We start from the raw sequence: 16,334 nt of genomic DNA, 5'->3' as shown, positions 1-16,334 counted from the left end.
ACACTCAGCGATTTACCAGCCTACCTTGTATGTCCGATGTGTGAAATGCAGCCAATGCTTAATGGGCTGTTCCAGTTAAAATCCTTACACCCTCTAGATGGAGGTCATGACGTCAATCTTGCACAGAGGAGTGTAAAAAAGCAGGAAATTTAAATCAAATTTGCTCCACAGCTCCAAAGTACACAATGTGCTGACACTGTGATTTACCAGCATACCTTGTATGTCCTATGTGTGAAATGCAGCCAATGGGCTGTTCCAGTTAAAATCCTTACACCCTCTAGATGGAGGTCTAGACGTCAATCTTGCACACAGGAGTGTAGATATCAAATGTGGTCACCCATTCAGGCAACTCCATTTGATATTCACACTCCCTGTGTGGAAGATGTCTTGCCGGTGGGGAGTATGGAATTCAAATGGAATAGCCCAACATTTCTTCTTTTGTAGGATTTGAAGGATTTCAATATTTAGGCCCTATGTCACATGGGGGAAAATGGTAAATCACACATATTTAGCAGCATTTCTCCTCATTTTTCACAATTGTGCAGAATTCAGCAGCCTGTTTTAACAGATTTTGTCGTTATTTTAGAAAATCTGGCTGTTTTTGTGTGATCTCCCATTTTCCCCCATGCGTCATGGGGCCTTAAAAGTAGCTGAAGTTCCAAGATTCTTAATGAGTACACCTACAGAGAGTTATGGGTCAGATGCCAGAACATGCTCTGCACTGGCTTCCAAGTTGAAAACATGATCAAGGCCCACACTACTTGCATCACATCACAGGAGGAGTTACATCACCACCCGCTGAGCACCTAACACAAATGGCAAGTGACCACTCGTCTGGTGAACAAGCTGTTGGTGTCATATGGGTGAGCTGTAAGATCATTGATAGCTTCTTCCTATTAAAAAAATGGCAGGCGATCACTAGTCTGGTGAACAAGCTGTTGGTGTCATATGGGTGAGCTGTAAGATCACTGATAGCTTCTTCCTATAAAAAAAATCAAATACAATATGCTGACATTTTGCATAATGAACCAAACTTACAAGCTTGCATGATCAAATTAGTTTACTCATTTTGCAATTGGGTAGACAAAATGATACGGTCTACAGTATTTATTTGGGAGTGTTCACACTATCATGCCTAATTTGCCCGGGTACAGGGTGTTAGTCCAACACACCGCTACATGTAGTCCAAATCTGAAATGCACTGCACCAGTCCGACACACCGCTAGTCCGAATCTAAAATACACTGCGCTAGTCCGAAACTGAAAACCATTGCGCTAGTCCGAATTTGAAAACCATTGCGCTAGTCCGAATTTTAATTGGGGAAACACTGCGCTAGTCGGACTAGCGCAGTGTTGATCAGATTCTGACTAGCGCTGTAGTTTTCAGTTTCGGACTAGCGCCATGGTTTTCAGTTTCGGACAAGCGCAGTGTTGGACTAAAGAAGTGTTTTCCAAATTCGGACAAGCGCAGTGTATTTCGGACAAGCGCAGTGTATTTCGGACCGGGGATTTCGGATTCGGACTAGCGGTGTGTGGGACTGAAAAATGTGATTTCAGATTCGAACTAGCGATGTGTCGGACTGTTGCAGTGGTTTTCATTTTCGGACTAGCGCATGCTTTTTCGGACTAGCGCCGTGCTTTTCATTTTCGGACTGACACACCTCTAAGTATAGGGAATTTGTGTTGTCGGACTAGCGGTGTGTCAGACTGAGCGGTGAACCCCGATTTGCCATGAGTCCCGGGTTAGACCCGGGTTGATAATTAGTGTGAACAGAAAAAAACCTCAAAAAAATTGACCCGGGTCATTTTTTTCCAACCTCGGAAAGAACAGGTTACAACAGAAATTCACTGTTTGACCCACATTACTGGAAGTAAACACTACCATTATCACTCTCTTTCTATTGTTTCTGTATGCACAGCAAATCAGGCCACCATATCTAATCACTGTACTAAGTTTGAAGTTGATCAGTTATTGCATTGGAGCTGCACAGTGGATTAATGAATTTGCTTCCGCCCCGGACAGCCAGGCAGCCAAACAGCCAGGCAGCCAAACAAACAAAGAAACAATCGGGCAACCATCTGGATGATAACATAAGCCCCACAAATATGTGGGGGCCAAAAATGAGCATAATTAGGCTGCAAGCATGTTATAGTCAATGGCAGAATATGTACACGCCTGCAATTTTTAGTAGGTTTAGCCAAAATAATCAACCAGGGTCAATTTTCTTCATGAGAACAGAATTTTTTTCAACCTGGATTAACTTTGGTACCCGGTAAATAATTTATATGTGAACATGACCTTTATCATGTTTATCAGAGTGTATATGAAATTAATTAAAATGGAAGTGAGAGGAGCTGCACTACTAGTACTGTTACTGTACTTACATTTCACTCCATTGTATGGCCATTCTCTTTTAATACATCAGGAAGAAACACACACAAATTACATCTAGAAGAAAACACACACAAATATTATATTATGGTTATTACTACAATATTCATCAAAGTATACAAATTACATACCTTTACCTGCCATGTACTCGTTCCATTTTTAATGGGACATTTGCGGTGGAAAAATGTCAATATTAGCAGGGACTGTCTTTTGGAATTTGCAGGAGAGCATGAAATAGCTCTTCTGGAGCCTTCAAGTTCAAGGAAAGCTGTTTAGAGCATTTATAATAGAATGTAAGGAGAGAATGGTCAACTAAGGAGAGCTAAAAATCACTCTCCTATATCAGATTTAAGGGGGTACTACACCCCTGCCCAATTTTGTGCCCATTTTTGCATTTTTCTCAAAAATTATAGCACCTAGGTGACAAGTAAGATATGTATATTATAGGGGCAAGGACTACAACTACTGTACTGAAAATTCAGCAACTCAAAGCAAGTAGTTATTGATTTATTGATCAAATATTGGCTTTCCCTCATTTTTGAATGTAACTCCACAACTGTTGTCTGTGCTGAAATAAAATTTTCAGTCCAGTAGTTGTAGTCCTTGCCCCTATAATATACTTGTATATCTTACTTGTCACCAATGCGCTATAATTTTTGAGAAAAATGCAAAAATAGGCACAAAATTGGGCAGGGGTATAGTACCCCCTTAAGGAGAGCAGTAGAGAGCAATTGCTCTCGCTCTCCTCAAATGGCAATCCCTGTTTTAGGCTGTTTTGGGGTGTTTTTTGTTGGTTTTTTTTGCTTCAGGATTAATTTTGGTACCGTATTTAGTTTTTACACCACCACCCCCCCCCTTTCAATAGTAAAAAAATTGCCCCCTTTTCATACACCCAAAACTTCATAACCCACCCTTTAGAACTCTAAAAGTGTATGACCCCCCTACATATTTTCTACCCCCACCAAGGTATTTCTGAACACTCCTTACCATTTCAGGGTTCAAGTGACATACTTGTCAACTACAGAATGTCTTTTGCTTGTTACTGTTATACTGTATGTAGCCTACTTACATTTCACTCAATTGTATGGTCAGTCTCTGATTTATACATCTGGAAGAAACATACACAATATTAAACTATTTATTAAAATATTCATGTAGTCACATTATAATACTTTGTAAGGCCAAAAACATTTGTTTGCCCTAAGAGTAAAAAATGTGGAGGGTCGGTAGGGCAATATTTTTTTCCATGGGCACTTCCACTATTTCAGGGTCAGAAATTCGCAACCAAGTGGGAGAATCCTTTTGAATTCTCTCAGTGGAATTTTGGAAGAATCCATGGATTCTTGCCATATAACTTTGTTCATGATTAATTGCATTACCAGAATCCATTTAAGATTCTTGCAATTTTGTTGACGAGAATCTTTGCGAGAATGGATTCTCACTGAATTTCTGACCCTGCTATATTTTGAAGTGAAACCAGTGAAAGGTTGGAACCTCAGACATCAAAATTCATGGATCCCCCTATTAAAGGGTGGATTTTCTTTGATCCCCTTTTTATAAAATGGTTTATTTGATCCCCCTTCCATGTCCTAAAAAAACAAAAAAATTTTTTTTGTATTTTAAGCTTGAGTTGAGAGTACACACTTGAAACATTTAAAGGAGTATTTCGCGATCCTAACATCATCTTAATTTTATGACATTCTTCAGGATATATATCCATGAAAAAATATTATTCCCAAAATTTAAGTTGATTCCGATTTTGCATTTGCGAGTTATGATTTAAAAAATGGTAAATGTAAAAAATGTGCACGAAGCGGGCATCGTGTCACGCTTGCGGGGGGTGGGGGATGTTCCCCCCTCAGAGTCAGAAACTTTTGCAAAATGAAGACCTAATTGAAACGATTTGGTGGACCATTTTGTCACTATTTATAATGTGTAAAATTTCAGATTGAAAAGGCCGAAAATTCAAGAAATGACAGGACATGAAGCCGTTCGTGGACAAGTTTTCCCTATTGTTGTAGGCCTATAAATTGTTTTAAACATAAATTGGCAAATGTTGAAAGCAGAAGCGAAAATGGCCACTCGTTTATGCACTATGCAGGGGGTGTCTAGTTGGAAGTTGGAAATTTTGAGAAATGTAAATCTAGGCCTACTTGAAGCGATTTGGTGGACCATTTTGTCACTATTTAATAGCGTGTAAAATTAGCGATTTGGTGGACCATTTTGTCACTATTTAATAGCGTGTAAAATTTGTGAATTACGGCCCGTCCATGAAGCCTTTCGTGAACAAGTTTTCCCTATTATTGTTGTCTAGTGACTTTGATGATATTGTGTAATAGGCCCTGCCCTGCATATCGGCAGGCCCGCAGTAATTTTCACAAGCTTTCGGTACGCGGACCCGCCTTCAAGCAATGCCTAAAATAATTACAGTGGCGGCGCTACGGGGGGCATTTGCCCCCCCCCCCCATATTTTTCTTGCGCCCCCTCCCACTTTTGAGGGAAAAAACCCAAATTATCATAAATTTCCACTTTTGCGGCAATTTTGCACAAAATTTGTCAATTTTGCCCCCCCCCTACGCTGACGCAGAAGGTACATCCTCTCATGATCGAGAATTTATTATTTTGGCTATACAATGTAATGGCCAAGCCCAAGGCAATACAGTAGACTGAGTAGTCAGCAGTGATGCCAACGCCGCGCCTTAGGCGCACAATTGGGCTACTTGGCGATCACTTGCCGCTACTCAAAAAAGCATGCCGCTACTTGTCTAAAATTGGGCTACTTTTGCCAGTCTCAGGCCGCGGCACTAATTTGATGTATTTTCCTTTCCATTTAGCCGATTTATAAAGGTTTTGAGTCTTTGAAGCTCAAATTGAAATTACAATGGGTTTTGTGACCATTTATTGATCGGTCAGTAACTTCCCAGTAAGTACCGGAAGTTTCAAAGTCAAGTGCTTTTCCGCCCAATTGGGTGTTTTGCGTTCTAAATTCAGGTAAATCCGCCCAAATATCCGGTATTGGGCGCTTTTTTTGGAAGCTTAAAAATTGGGCTACTTGAGAATCCTTTACCGCGGCCCCGGGGGGGGTACTCAAGTTTGGTTTTGGTAGGGACGTGCCGCTGAGATTTTGGAAGTAGACCCATAAATATACCAATTTTTCAAGTAATTTGGACCCATTGATATACCAAAAGTCAAAATTTTCGGCCAAATTTACCCAAAATTGTCTTAGTTTTTACAAATTTTTCCAAAATTTTGGGAAAATTTTGAAAATTTTGGCTAGATTAAGGAAAAATTGGGCTATTTTCCGAAAAAATTTAGAAAATTTTGAAAAAGGACCCATTCATATACCAAAATAGGCTTTGAAAAAGGGTCATTGATATACCAGAAGGCTGAAAATGCTACCCATGTTTGCGGCACGTCCCCGTATGGTCATTTGTACTGAGTACCCCCCCCGGGACCGCGGCCTGGCGAGTCAATGCGCCGCGCCTTGACGCTGAAAAGTTTTGGCAACACTGCTAGTCAGTACTGAGTCTGAGACTGAGTACAACTACATGGACCATGGACATGGTCCTGACCTGGCTAGATGCCAGGCATGGACCCATCAAATGGCATCATGTCCATGATCGTGAGAAATTGAGAATGAATGCCAAACAATGCTGGACTAGATACAGACTTTAAGGTACATATTTCGAGGTGCATAACAGACACAAAATTTGTGTCATAACAAACACCAAATTGGTGTCGATGACCTGACATGCATGCATTCTTTTGTGATGGTCTTTCAATTTGTGCCGAGTGTCCTTGCAGACTTGACTATGCTTCAGTGGTCATGAAAGGATTCAATAGATAACCTCTGCCCCACTAATCCCCAGCTATTGTCTGAAATTGCACCTCGGAAGATATATTATAACAACTCAGTCCCTCAAATGATAGTCATATAACGACCAGAAGATAAATGACTGACTATCATTGAGGACTGAGTTCCGCAGTCTAATGCTGGACATGAGTAAAAGCTTACACTTACAGCCATTGCATGTATGCATGCATAATCAATACTACTCATGTATGATGTACTGCCATGCATGCATGCACACATGTATCATATGCATGCGTTGCGTTGTTGCGCTATTCAGTCACTGTCAGTCTGGACATACATCCCGCACGTCATCCGCCGTCATATGTATGCATGACATCAAACATTTCCTCTGTTTCTCAATGTTAACCTCGTCAAAAAAGATACTTTACAACATTATAGGAAGCATACACATTGTACAATACCGTTTCATGTAAAAATTCCGCATTCCAAGCTGATGTGTCGCGTTGAACTTTTGAACGTTGACCTTCATTCGAAGGATGACCCCGAATTAAACATTATAAACTTCAATATTTACAATCTTCAATGACCACGAGACAAACTTTATAAAGTAAAATTAATTCAATTAAAAAAAAATATTATAATACGGCATTAAATAATAAATATGATAAAAAAAAGAAGATATAGTACGGCTTATCATTTTGCCCGGGTCATTTTGGTGCATGTAAATCAGTGTACTAGTCCCAGCGAAGGTTCGGCGCGGCCGGTGCAATATCGTCGATTTCGGACAGTTTTCAACTGAAATGTTTCGCGTTTTCGTGCAGAAAATAGCGAGAAAATAATTTTTTGTGATTCTCATAGCTTAAAAAAAATTAGAAGAGCAGGTAAGAAAACCTGACTATCGATTTACATTACATTTGAAAAACTATCTGAAGTAATATTAGAGAAAAACATCGAGTCCATTTGTTTAAATGGTTGAATGAACTACTACGGGCATGATCCTTCAAACAATAATTTCAAACTTTCAATTTTCGTTTTTTTGTTATAACCGCTACCACAGGGCTTCACATGAACCATTGGGAAAATATTTACTCGTATCTACTACTGTTTTTGTTGATTTTAACTAAATTAGTACGATCAAGTAACCCTTTTTTTTTCGGAATAAAAAATATTTTGGGACTTGCATCAAATTTATTGACAGCTAACTGATGAAAGGACACACAATTTTTAGCCGATATACGCATTGGCGCCAATTTGTGCGACGGAGAAATCCCTTAGTGATAGCGCCCCCTGTTGATGAATATATGTCAGTGGAAAATTTTAAAAAAGTCGCGGCGAGACCAAGGTGGCCCCTCTGGAATCAAGCCTTGAAAAATCCATTATATACCCTATTTTAATGAGTACCGCCACATGGTGTCTCGTGGATGTAAGCCTGATGGATGCAATACTATGACATCTAGTTGCAAGAAACTAGGTCTTTACTGTACAACAATGTACAGAAAATGTAGTGGCCATACTTATTGCAACACATCACAAATCATCATAGAGGACAATGAAAGTGAAACACAGATCACAGCTGCTGAAGGCATAGAGCCGGCTGATGAACTTTAGAATTAAAGGTATTTCATAACTGGAGCAACGTACCTCTCCAACCACACATTTTCAATCTGTTGCCATTTTTAGCCAATTGAGTTTGGTTTGTATAGTTGGAGGTTTCATCCAAATAGTATGGCTCCAGATGCCCTAGTTTGGTCTCAAATTGCATACATACATACATACATACATATACGAATTTATATTGCGCCTTATCATCAAATATCAAGGCGCATTACAAAAGACTTAAACTACAAAAGACTTACGCTACAAAAAACATGGAATATAAACAAAAACAATATTATGCAACAGGAAATAAATGTGATTTGAGGAGTTCTTTGAACCTTTTTAGGGTGGGGGCCTCACGGATATGCTGTGGAAGAGTATTCCATATCCGTGGGCCAGCAACATGGAAAGCCTGATCCCCTAGGCAGCGGTTTGTATATGGAATGTGGAGTTTGGTTGTATCAAGAGAAGAACGAAGCAAATGATGTCTGGCGTTAACAGATGAATAAAGGTGAACATAATCCTGCAAATAAGTTGGAGCTAACCCATGCACACACTGAAATATGATGGTGAGAAGTTTAAACTTTATGCGTTCTTTAACTGGAAGCCAATGAAGCTCAGTAAGATGAGGAGAAATATGATCACGTCGCTTTAAACCACAAATAAGACGGACGGCCCGATTTTGAATGCGTTGAAGCTTGTTAAGATTAGTTACTGTAGTTCCAGTTAAAAGTGAGTTGCCATAGTCCAGGCGAGATGTAACAAGTGCACGAACAATGTGATTACATGAGTCATTATCTAAATACCTCCTAATGCGTGAAATGTTCCTTAGTTGAAAAATCAGAGTTTTACACAAATGAGAGACATGAGTATTCATTCCCTCATTTCAAATATATAGTTTTGGTTTCTCTTTTGTTTAGAAACCAAAAATCAAGGGATTAAAAAGTAGAGCTGATCTGGTTTGCAATCATAACACTATTATGCTGGAAGGACACAGTATAGGGTATATAACCAGAAGTATACAATAGCCTATTGTGCTAACATAATTATTATCATGATTGATATCGGAAATCTATCCCGCGGACGACAGTTGAATGCTCTCTGTCGAAGGTAGGTGGCATATTACACTCACGAGTTCTAGGCCTAGAAATCATAATATACATGCGCGTATATTGAAGGCTGGGGCGGGGTCCCGGGGGGGGCACTTCAATTTGAAATGGATATAGGTGTAGGGCTGGCGCTTTCGCACTAAGGGGCATTCGGTGAGAGCAAAATGTAAAAAATATGGGGTCATTGGGTGAGAGTATGATTTTTGGCATTCGGTGAGAGCAAAATGTAAAAAATATGGGGTCATTGGGTGAGAACATGGCCTTTTTTAAATGGAATCTTTGGGTGAGAACCAAAACAGCGCCACAAAAACCTCGAAAATCGAATTTCTAGTTCTAAATGGCTTCAAATTTCTTTATTTTTTCAAAATAAGTAACAAAGTACGGCTTATCATTTTGCCCGGGTCATTTTGGTGCATGTAAATCAGTGTACTAGTCCCAGCGAAGGTTCGGCGCGGCCGGTGCAATATCGTCGATTTCGGACAGTTTTCAACTGAAATGTTTCGCGTTTTCGTGCAGAAAATAGCGAGAAAATAATTTTTTGTGATTCTCATAGCTTAAAAAAAAGATTAGAAGAGCAGGTAAGAAAACCTGACTATCGATTTACATTACATTTGAAAAACTATCTGAAGTAATATTAGAGAAAACATCGAGTCCATTTTTTTTAAATGGTTGAATGAACTACTACGGGCATGATCCTTCAAACAATAATTTCAAACTTTCAATTTTCGTTTTTTGTTATAACCGCTACCACAGGGCTTCACATGAACCATTGGGAAAATATTTACTCGTATCTACTACTGTTTTTGTTGATTTTAACTAAATTAGTACGATCAAGTAACCCTTTTTTCATCGGAATAAAAAATATTTTGGGACTTGCATCAAATTTATTGACAGCTAACTGATGAAAGGACACACAATTTTTAGCCGATATACGCATTGGCGCCAATTTGTGCGACGGAGAAATCCCTTAGTGATAGCGCCCCCTGTTGATGAATATATGTCAGTGGAAAATTTTAAAAAAGTCGCGGCGAGACCAAGGTGGCCCCTCTGGAATCAAGCCTTGAAAAATCCATTATATACCCTATTTTAATGAGTACCGCCACATGGTGTCTCGTGGATGTAAGCCTGATGGATGCAATACTATGACATCTAGTTGCAAGAAACTAGGTCTTTACTGTACAACAATGTACAGAAAATGTAGTGGCCATACTTATTGCAACACATCACAAATCATCATAGAGGACAATGAAAGTGAAACACAGATCACAGCTGCTGAAGGCATAGAGCCGGCTGATGAACTTTAGAATTAAAGGTATTTCATAACTGGAGCAACGTACCTCTCCAACCACACATTTTCAATCTGTTGCCATTTTTAGCCAATTGAGTTTGGTTTGTATAGTTGGAGGTTTCATCCAAATAGTATGGCTCCAGATGCCCTAGTTTGGTCTCAAATTGCATACATACATACATACATACATATACGAATTTATATTGCGCCTTATCATCAAATATCAAGGCGCATTACAAAAGACTTAAACTACAAAAGACTTACGCTACAAAAAACATGGAATATAAACAAAAACAATATTATGCAACAGGAAATAAATGTGATTTGAGGAGTTCTTTGAACCTTTTTAGGGTGGGGCCTCACGGATATGCTGTGGAAGAGTATTCCATATCCGTGGGCCAGCAACATGGAAAGCCTGATCCCCTAGGCAGCGGTTTGTATATGGAATGTGGAGTTTGGTTGTATCAAGAGAAGAACAGAAGCAAATGATGTCTGGCGTTAACAGATGAATAAAGGTGAACATAATCCTGCAAATAAGTTGGAGCTAACCCATGCACACACTGAAATATGATGGTGAGAAGTTTAAACTTTATGCGTTCTTTAACTGGAAGCCAATGAAGCTCAGTAAGATGAGGAGAAATATGATCACGTCGCTTTAAACCACAAATAAGACGGACGGCCCGATTTTGAATGCGTTGAAGCTTGTTAAGATTAGTTACTGTAGTTCCAGTTAAAAGTGAGTTGCCATAGTCCAGGCGAGATGTAACAAGTGCACGAACAATGTGATTACATGAGTCATTATCTAAATACCTCCTAATGCGTGAAATGTTCCTTAGTTGAAAAATCAGAGTTTTACACAAATGAGAGACATGAGTATTCATTCCCTCATTTCAAATATATAGTTTTGGTTTCTCTTTTGTTTAGAAACCAAAAATCAAGGGATTAAAAAGTAGAGCTGATCTGGTTTGCAATCATAACACTATTATGCTGGAAGGACACAGTATAGGGTATATAACCAGAAGTATACAATAGCCTATTGTGCTAACATAATTATTATCATGATTGATATCGGAAATCTATCCCGCGGACGACAGTTGAATGCTCTCTGTCGAAGGTAGGTGGCATATTACACTCACGAGTTCTAGGCCTAGAAATCATAATATACATGCGCGTATATTGAAGGCTGGGGCGGGGTCCCGGGGGGGGGCACTTCAATTTGAAATGGATATAGGTGTAGGGCTGGCGCTTTCGCACTAAGGGGCATTCGGTGAGAGCAACATGTAAAAAATATGGGGTCATTGGGTGAGAGTATGATTTTTGGCATTCGGTGAGAGCAAAATGTAAAAAATATGGGGTCATTGGGTGAGAACATGGCCTTTTTTTTAAATGGAATCTTTGGGTGAGAACCAAAACAGCGCCACAAAAACCTCGAAAATCGAATTTCTAGTTCTAAATGGCTTCAAATTTCTTTATTTTTTCAAAATAAGTAACAAAATCAGTGATAAATGAAAGTTGCTGTTCAAATTGAACTTGTAAGGGTCTTTGGGTGACAGATCAAATGGAAAAATAGGGGGTCTTCGGGTGACAGAGCGCGGAGCAGTATGTATTCATAAAAAATATGGGGTCTTTGGGTGACAGCGATGCTGAAAAGGGGGTCTTAACAGCCCTACATACGCGTCACCTCCAAAGTTGGAGTGCCCCCAGGGGTGGGGTGGGGATTTGTTTGTTTGTATGAAACATAAACGATGCATGGAGATGATTTGATTATGAATTAGTTTATTATCCCCGGGAAGCACAACCCATACCTCTTTAAGAGGGGCTCCCCTCCCTATATAACCACCTCTTCCCTAAATTACCCCTTTCCCCCTCCTCCTTCCCTAAATTTGATATCTTCATATCGAGCTCTACTCCCCCTTCTCTTTCACTTCCAATGCTCTCTCTCATCTGTTTCTCTCTCTCCCGGCCCATATCCCCCTTGCCCTCCAACCACCCCCCCCACCACCACCACACACACACACACACACCCCACACAATCTCTTTCCCCTCTATCTTCTACTTTTTGCAGTAAAATTGCTTCAGTAAAAGTCATTAGGTTATTAGAGGTCATATAATGGCCTTCCATCGATTCTGGTACATGGGATTAAGGACATGAATCGATTTTGTTTATAACACCTATACAATTACAATAGTGACCCCTTTTGTAATGCCGAATGCAAATATTTCGATGGTCTATATTTTTTTCACAGGTGAATTAGCCTAGACTTATTCGGTTTTGTAAACCACGTCTTTCAATGTAGATTACCATGCTCAATTTCTCTCCTCGTGAATATTGCACTGCGAAATTTAAACATTTCTTTTGTATACTTAGAGTAGGTAACTTCAAATCAAATAATTTTACGATCCACACCACTTATAAGAAACTGAAACCAAAACCGAAACTGACTGACACAAATGTTCGGTTTTAAACAAAAGGTAGAAACAATGAGTTCGATATCTTATGATTCAAGTGGTTAGGCAGGACAATAGGAAACCACGTGACCAAAACCAAAACCAAAACTAAAACTATATATTTGAAATGAGGCAGTGATAATGTTGAGTCCAGGTGAACACCTAGATTGCGAACGGATGTAGATGGCATTACAATAGAATTTCCAACTGTCAGATGATCAGTAGAGTATGTTCTGGTATTATGTGGTGAACCAAATAAAATGAATTCAGTTTTGTCCATATTTAACTTTAATTTGTTTAATTTCATCCAGCAACTAATTTCCTGTATACAAGCTTGAAGACGATGAATAGCAAAATGTTTTCACCCGGTTTCTTTGGATCATAGGCACAGTATATCTGGGTGTCGTCGGCATAAATGTGAAAAAATAAATTGTGCTTTCTAATGATGTTACCAATTGGTTGGATATACGTAGTAAATTGAAGAGGCCCCATGATGGATCCTTGGGGTGTTCCACATTCAAGTTTGATTTCTTCAGATAAAGTTTCATTAATGATAACAATAATGACTGCTGCGATTTTGCATGTAGGATTTAAACCAATCCAGTGGGGCACCAGACACGCCAAAGGTTTTACTGAGGCGACCGAAGAGAGTAACATGGTTGATGGTGTCAAAGGCGGCCGTAAGATCTAACATAGCCATAAGAACAACTTTGTTTTGATCGAGCATACTCAAGATGTCACCTTTAACTTTCAACAACGCAGTTTCAGTGCTGTGTCCTTTTCGGTAAGCACTTTGAAAACTCTCAGATAAACTATGATCATACAAATGGTCCTTAAGTCTGGTAGCCACAATGGATTCAATAAGTTTGGCAAGAAACTGAATATTTGAGATTGGCCTATAATTTTTCAAAACATTTACATCAAGAGTGGGTTTTTTCAAAACAGGTCTAACAATAGCTTTTTGAAAGCATTAGGAAAAATACCCTCTTGCAGGGAAGCATTGACAATCATAGTTATCAGTGGTGAAACAGTGGATATGTTTTGTTTCAAAATCCAAGTAGGGAGGGGTCGAGCAAACACGTCTTGTTGGAAAGTTTACCCATGACCTGTTCAACTTCCTCAACCGTAGCAAGAGAGAAACAATTTAACACATGAGTCGTTTCATGATCTTCACTGAAAATTGCTTCGTCATTACAAACATTTTCATTAAGTTCAACCATAATTTTATCAATCTTAGTTTTGAAAAAACTTGAAAATGTGTTACTTAGCTCACTAGCTGAATCATGCATTGGCAGAGACTTCACAGATCTGTTAAGCAGATTGTTTACAGTGCTAAATAAGTCCTTACTATTCGCATCCGATATCTTGGCTCTGAAGAAATCAGTCTTAGCCCTGATGATCATATCATTGACAAGATGGGCCTGGTCAAGGTAAACCAAATGATCATGATCAAGATGAGATTTACGCCATTTACGTTCAAATTTCCTGCGTTTTTTACGAGCTTCCTTGATTTCATCATTATACCAAGGTAGACGGCAGCGAACAGATATACTCTTGGTGGTAACAGGTGCATATTTATCAAGCAAACAATTATATATATCAGTATAACATGTTACCATATCATTAATATCATCACACTCAACACAGGATAATTTTTCTTTAAGTTCAGTACCAAAAGAAGGTTGATCAAAATTACGGAAATTACGCATGGAACGTGTGATCTTAGGAAGATCAGGTTTTACACGATTTATGGTACAATATACTTGGAAGTGGTCAGAAACAATTGGTACTTTGACAGTCCAGTCAAGAACAACATCATCATCGGGTCTTGATATTACAAGATCGAGTGTGTTACCAAGACGATGAGTGGGTTTAGTAATATGCTGTTCAAAACCATTTGAAGACAGCAAATTGGAAAATTGAGACACATCAGATTTAAATGGTTTATTCATATGTATGTTAAAGTCACCCAATAATATCAGTTTATTTGGTCTAACACATATTTCATCCAGCAAATTGTCAGCATCTTTCATAAAATCATTAATTTTGAGATTGCTAGTACCATATGGTGGTTCCCTATAAATACAGATAAACATCATTCCAGTTCGGATATCAGTTACGCATACTTTCTGAAAAGAGAAAGTGTCAATATCAAGCGGTACTATAGAAAGATTCATTACAGTCCGGTACAGAATTCCTATTCCCCCTCGTCTTGCATCTTGACCTCTGGGTGTAGGAACATTGATAAATGAGAAGCCAGGTGGAGTAGCTTCTTTGATCACAGCACCCTCATCTGAAGTAAGCCAAGTCTCTTGAAGGAATAATATGTCTATGGAACTTTCATGAAGGAGATCACAGACAAAGTGGGTCTTGTTTCTGAGTGATTGGACATTCCAAGAGCAAATGTTAAGAAAACGATCAGCGGATGGTAACTGCAGGAGGTTACTCTTACAGACAGATATCTCTTTGGGCTTATTTGGCTTCTTTCTTTGCAGGGATGTCATAACTGGGATTTGATTGTTAAGATTATCAGTTGGCAAGTTGTAACTGTTACTGCATAGAAGGGTAGGTCTATTTATAGTATGCGTGCGCTTTCGGCTTATTATATTCAGCGAAACGAAACGAAACGAAACGAAACGAAACGAAACGAAACGAAATGAAGTTCTCACGGCTATTGGACATTATGCAGATTGTCACAGCTCATCTTGTGATACCAGTTGTTCCTCACGGGTGCAATGAGTCCGCATTGTTGATTAAGAAACACATTTCTCACGGCTATTTCTGAATGAATTATGAATTGATTTTGATTGCAAATTATGCAGATAGTCACAGCGGATGTTTTGATACTCATTTCAAAGTTGTCATTCATTCCTAGCAGGTGCAGTGAGCCCGTTTCGTTGATTATCACTTTTTGCCAAAAGTGATAATCAACGAAACAAGTTCTCACGGCTACTTCTGAATGAATTATGAATTGATTTTGATTGCAAATTATGGAGATAGTCACAGCGGATGTTTTGATACCCATTTCAAAGTTGTCATTCATTCCTAGCAGGTGCAGTGAGCCCGTTTCGTTGATTATCACTTTTTGCCAAAAGTGATAATCAACGAAACGAAGTTCTCACGGCTACTTCTGAATGAATTATGAATTGATTTTGATTGCAAATTATGCAGACAGTCACAGCGGATGTTTTGATACCCATTTCAAAGTTGTCATTCATTCCTAGCAGGTGCAGTGAGCCCGTTTCGTTGATTATCACTTTTTGCCAAAAGTGATAATCAACGAAACAATTCTCATGGCTTTTTAAGCCAATTATGGAATCTATTTAGAGTGGAAATTATGCAGATTGCCACAGCGCATCTTTTGATACCAATTTCAAGGTTGTCACTCACTCCCATCAGGTGCAATGAGCCCGGAATGTTGATTTAGAAACACAGTTCTCACGGCTATTTATGAATGAATTATGAATTTATTTCGATTGCAAATTATGCAGATAGTCACAGCGGATGTTTTGATACCCATTTCAAAGTTGTCATTCATTCCTAGCAGGTGCAGTGAGCCCGTTTCGTTGATTATCACTTTTGCCAAAAGTGATAATCAACGAAACAAAGTTCTCACGGCTACTTCTGAATGAATTATGAATTTATTTTGATTGCAAATTATGCAGATAGTCACAGCGGATGTTTTGAT

General features: G+C 39.0%; 1 long non-coding RNA gene across 2 annotated transcripts; it reads right to left on the bottom strand.

Moving 5' to 3' along the window:
- Positions 1–374: 374 nt before the first annotated feature.
- Positions 375–6,695, bottom strand: LOC140163175 (uncharacterized). 2 transcript variants are annotated; one of them, XR_011860414.1, is made up of 4 exons: positions 6,667–6,695; positions 3,461–3,499; positions 2,385–2,448; positions 375–982 (listed from the first exon to the last, which is right to left on the bottom strand). It is a non-coding gene; the product is annotated as an uncharacterized lncRNA (long non-coding RNA). The 2 variants fall into 2 exon arrangements; XR_011860415.1 differs by lacking the exon at positions 6,667–6,695 and adding an exon at positions 6,413–6,454.
- Positions 6,696–16,334: the final 9,639 nt, after the last annotated feature.

The sequence above is a fragment of the Amphiura filiformis genome, chromosome 10 (genome assembly GCF_039555335.1).
Source record: "Amphiura filiformis chromosome 10, Afil_fr2py, whole genome shotgun sequence".
Lineage (NCBI taxonomy): Eukaryota > Metazoa > Echinodermata > Ophiuroidea > Amphilepidida > Amphiuridae > Amphiura > Amphiura filiformis.
Note: the sequence above shows the minus strand (reverse complement) of the source record. Positions and strands in the feature narration are given on the sequence as shown.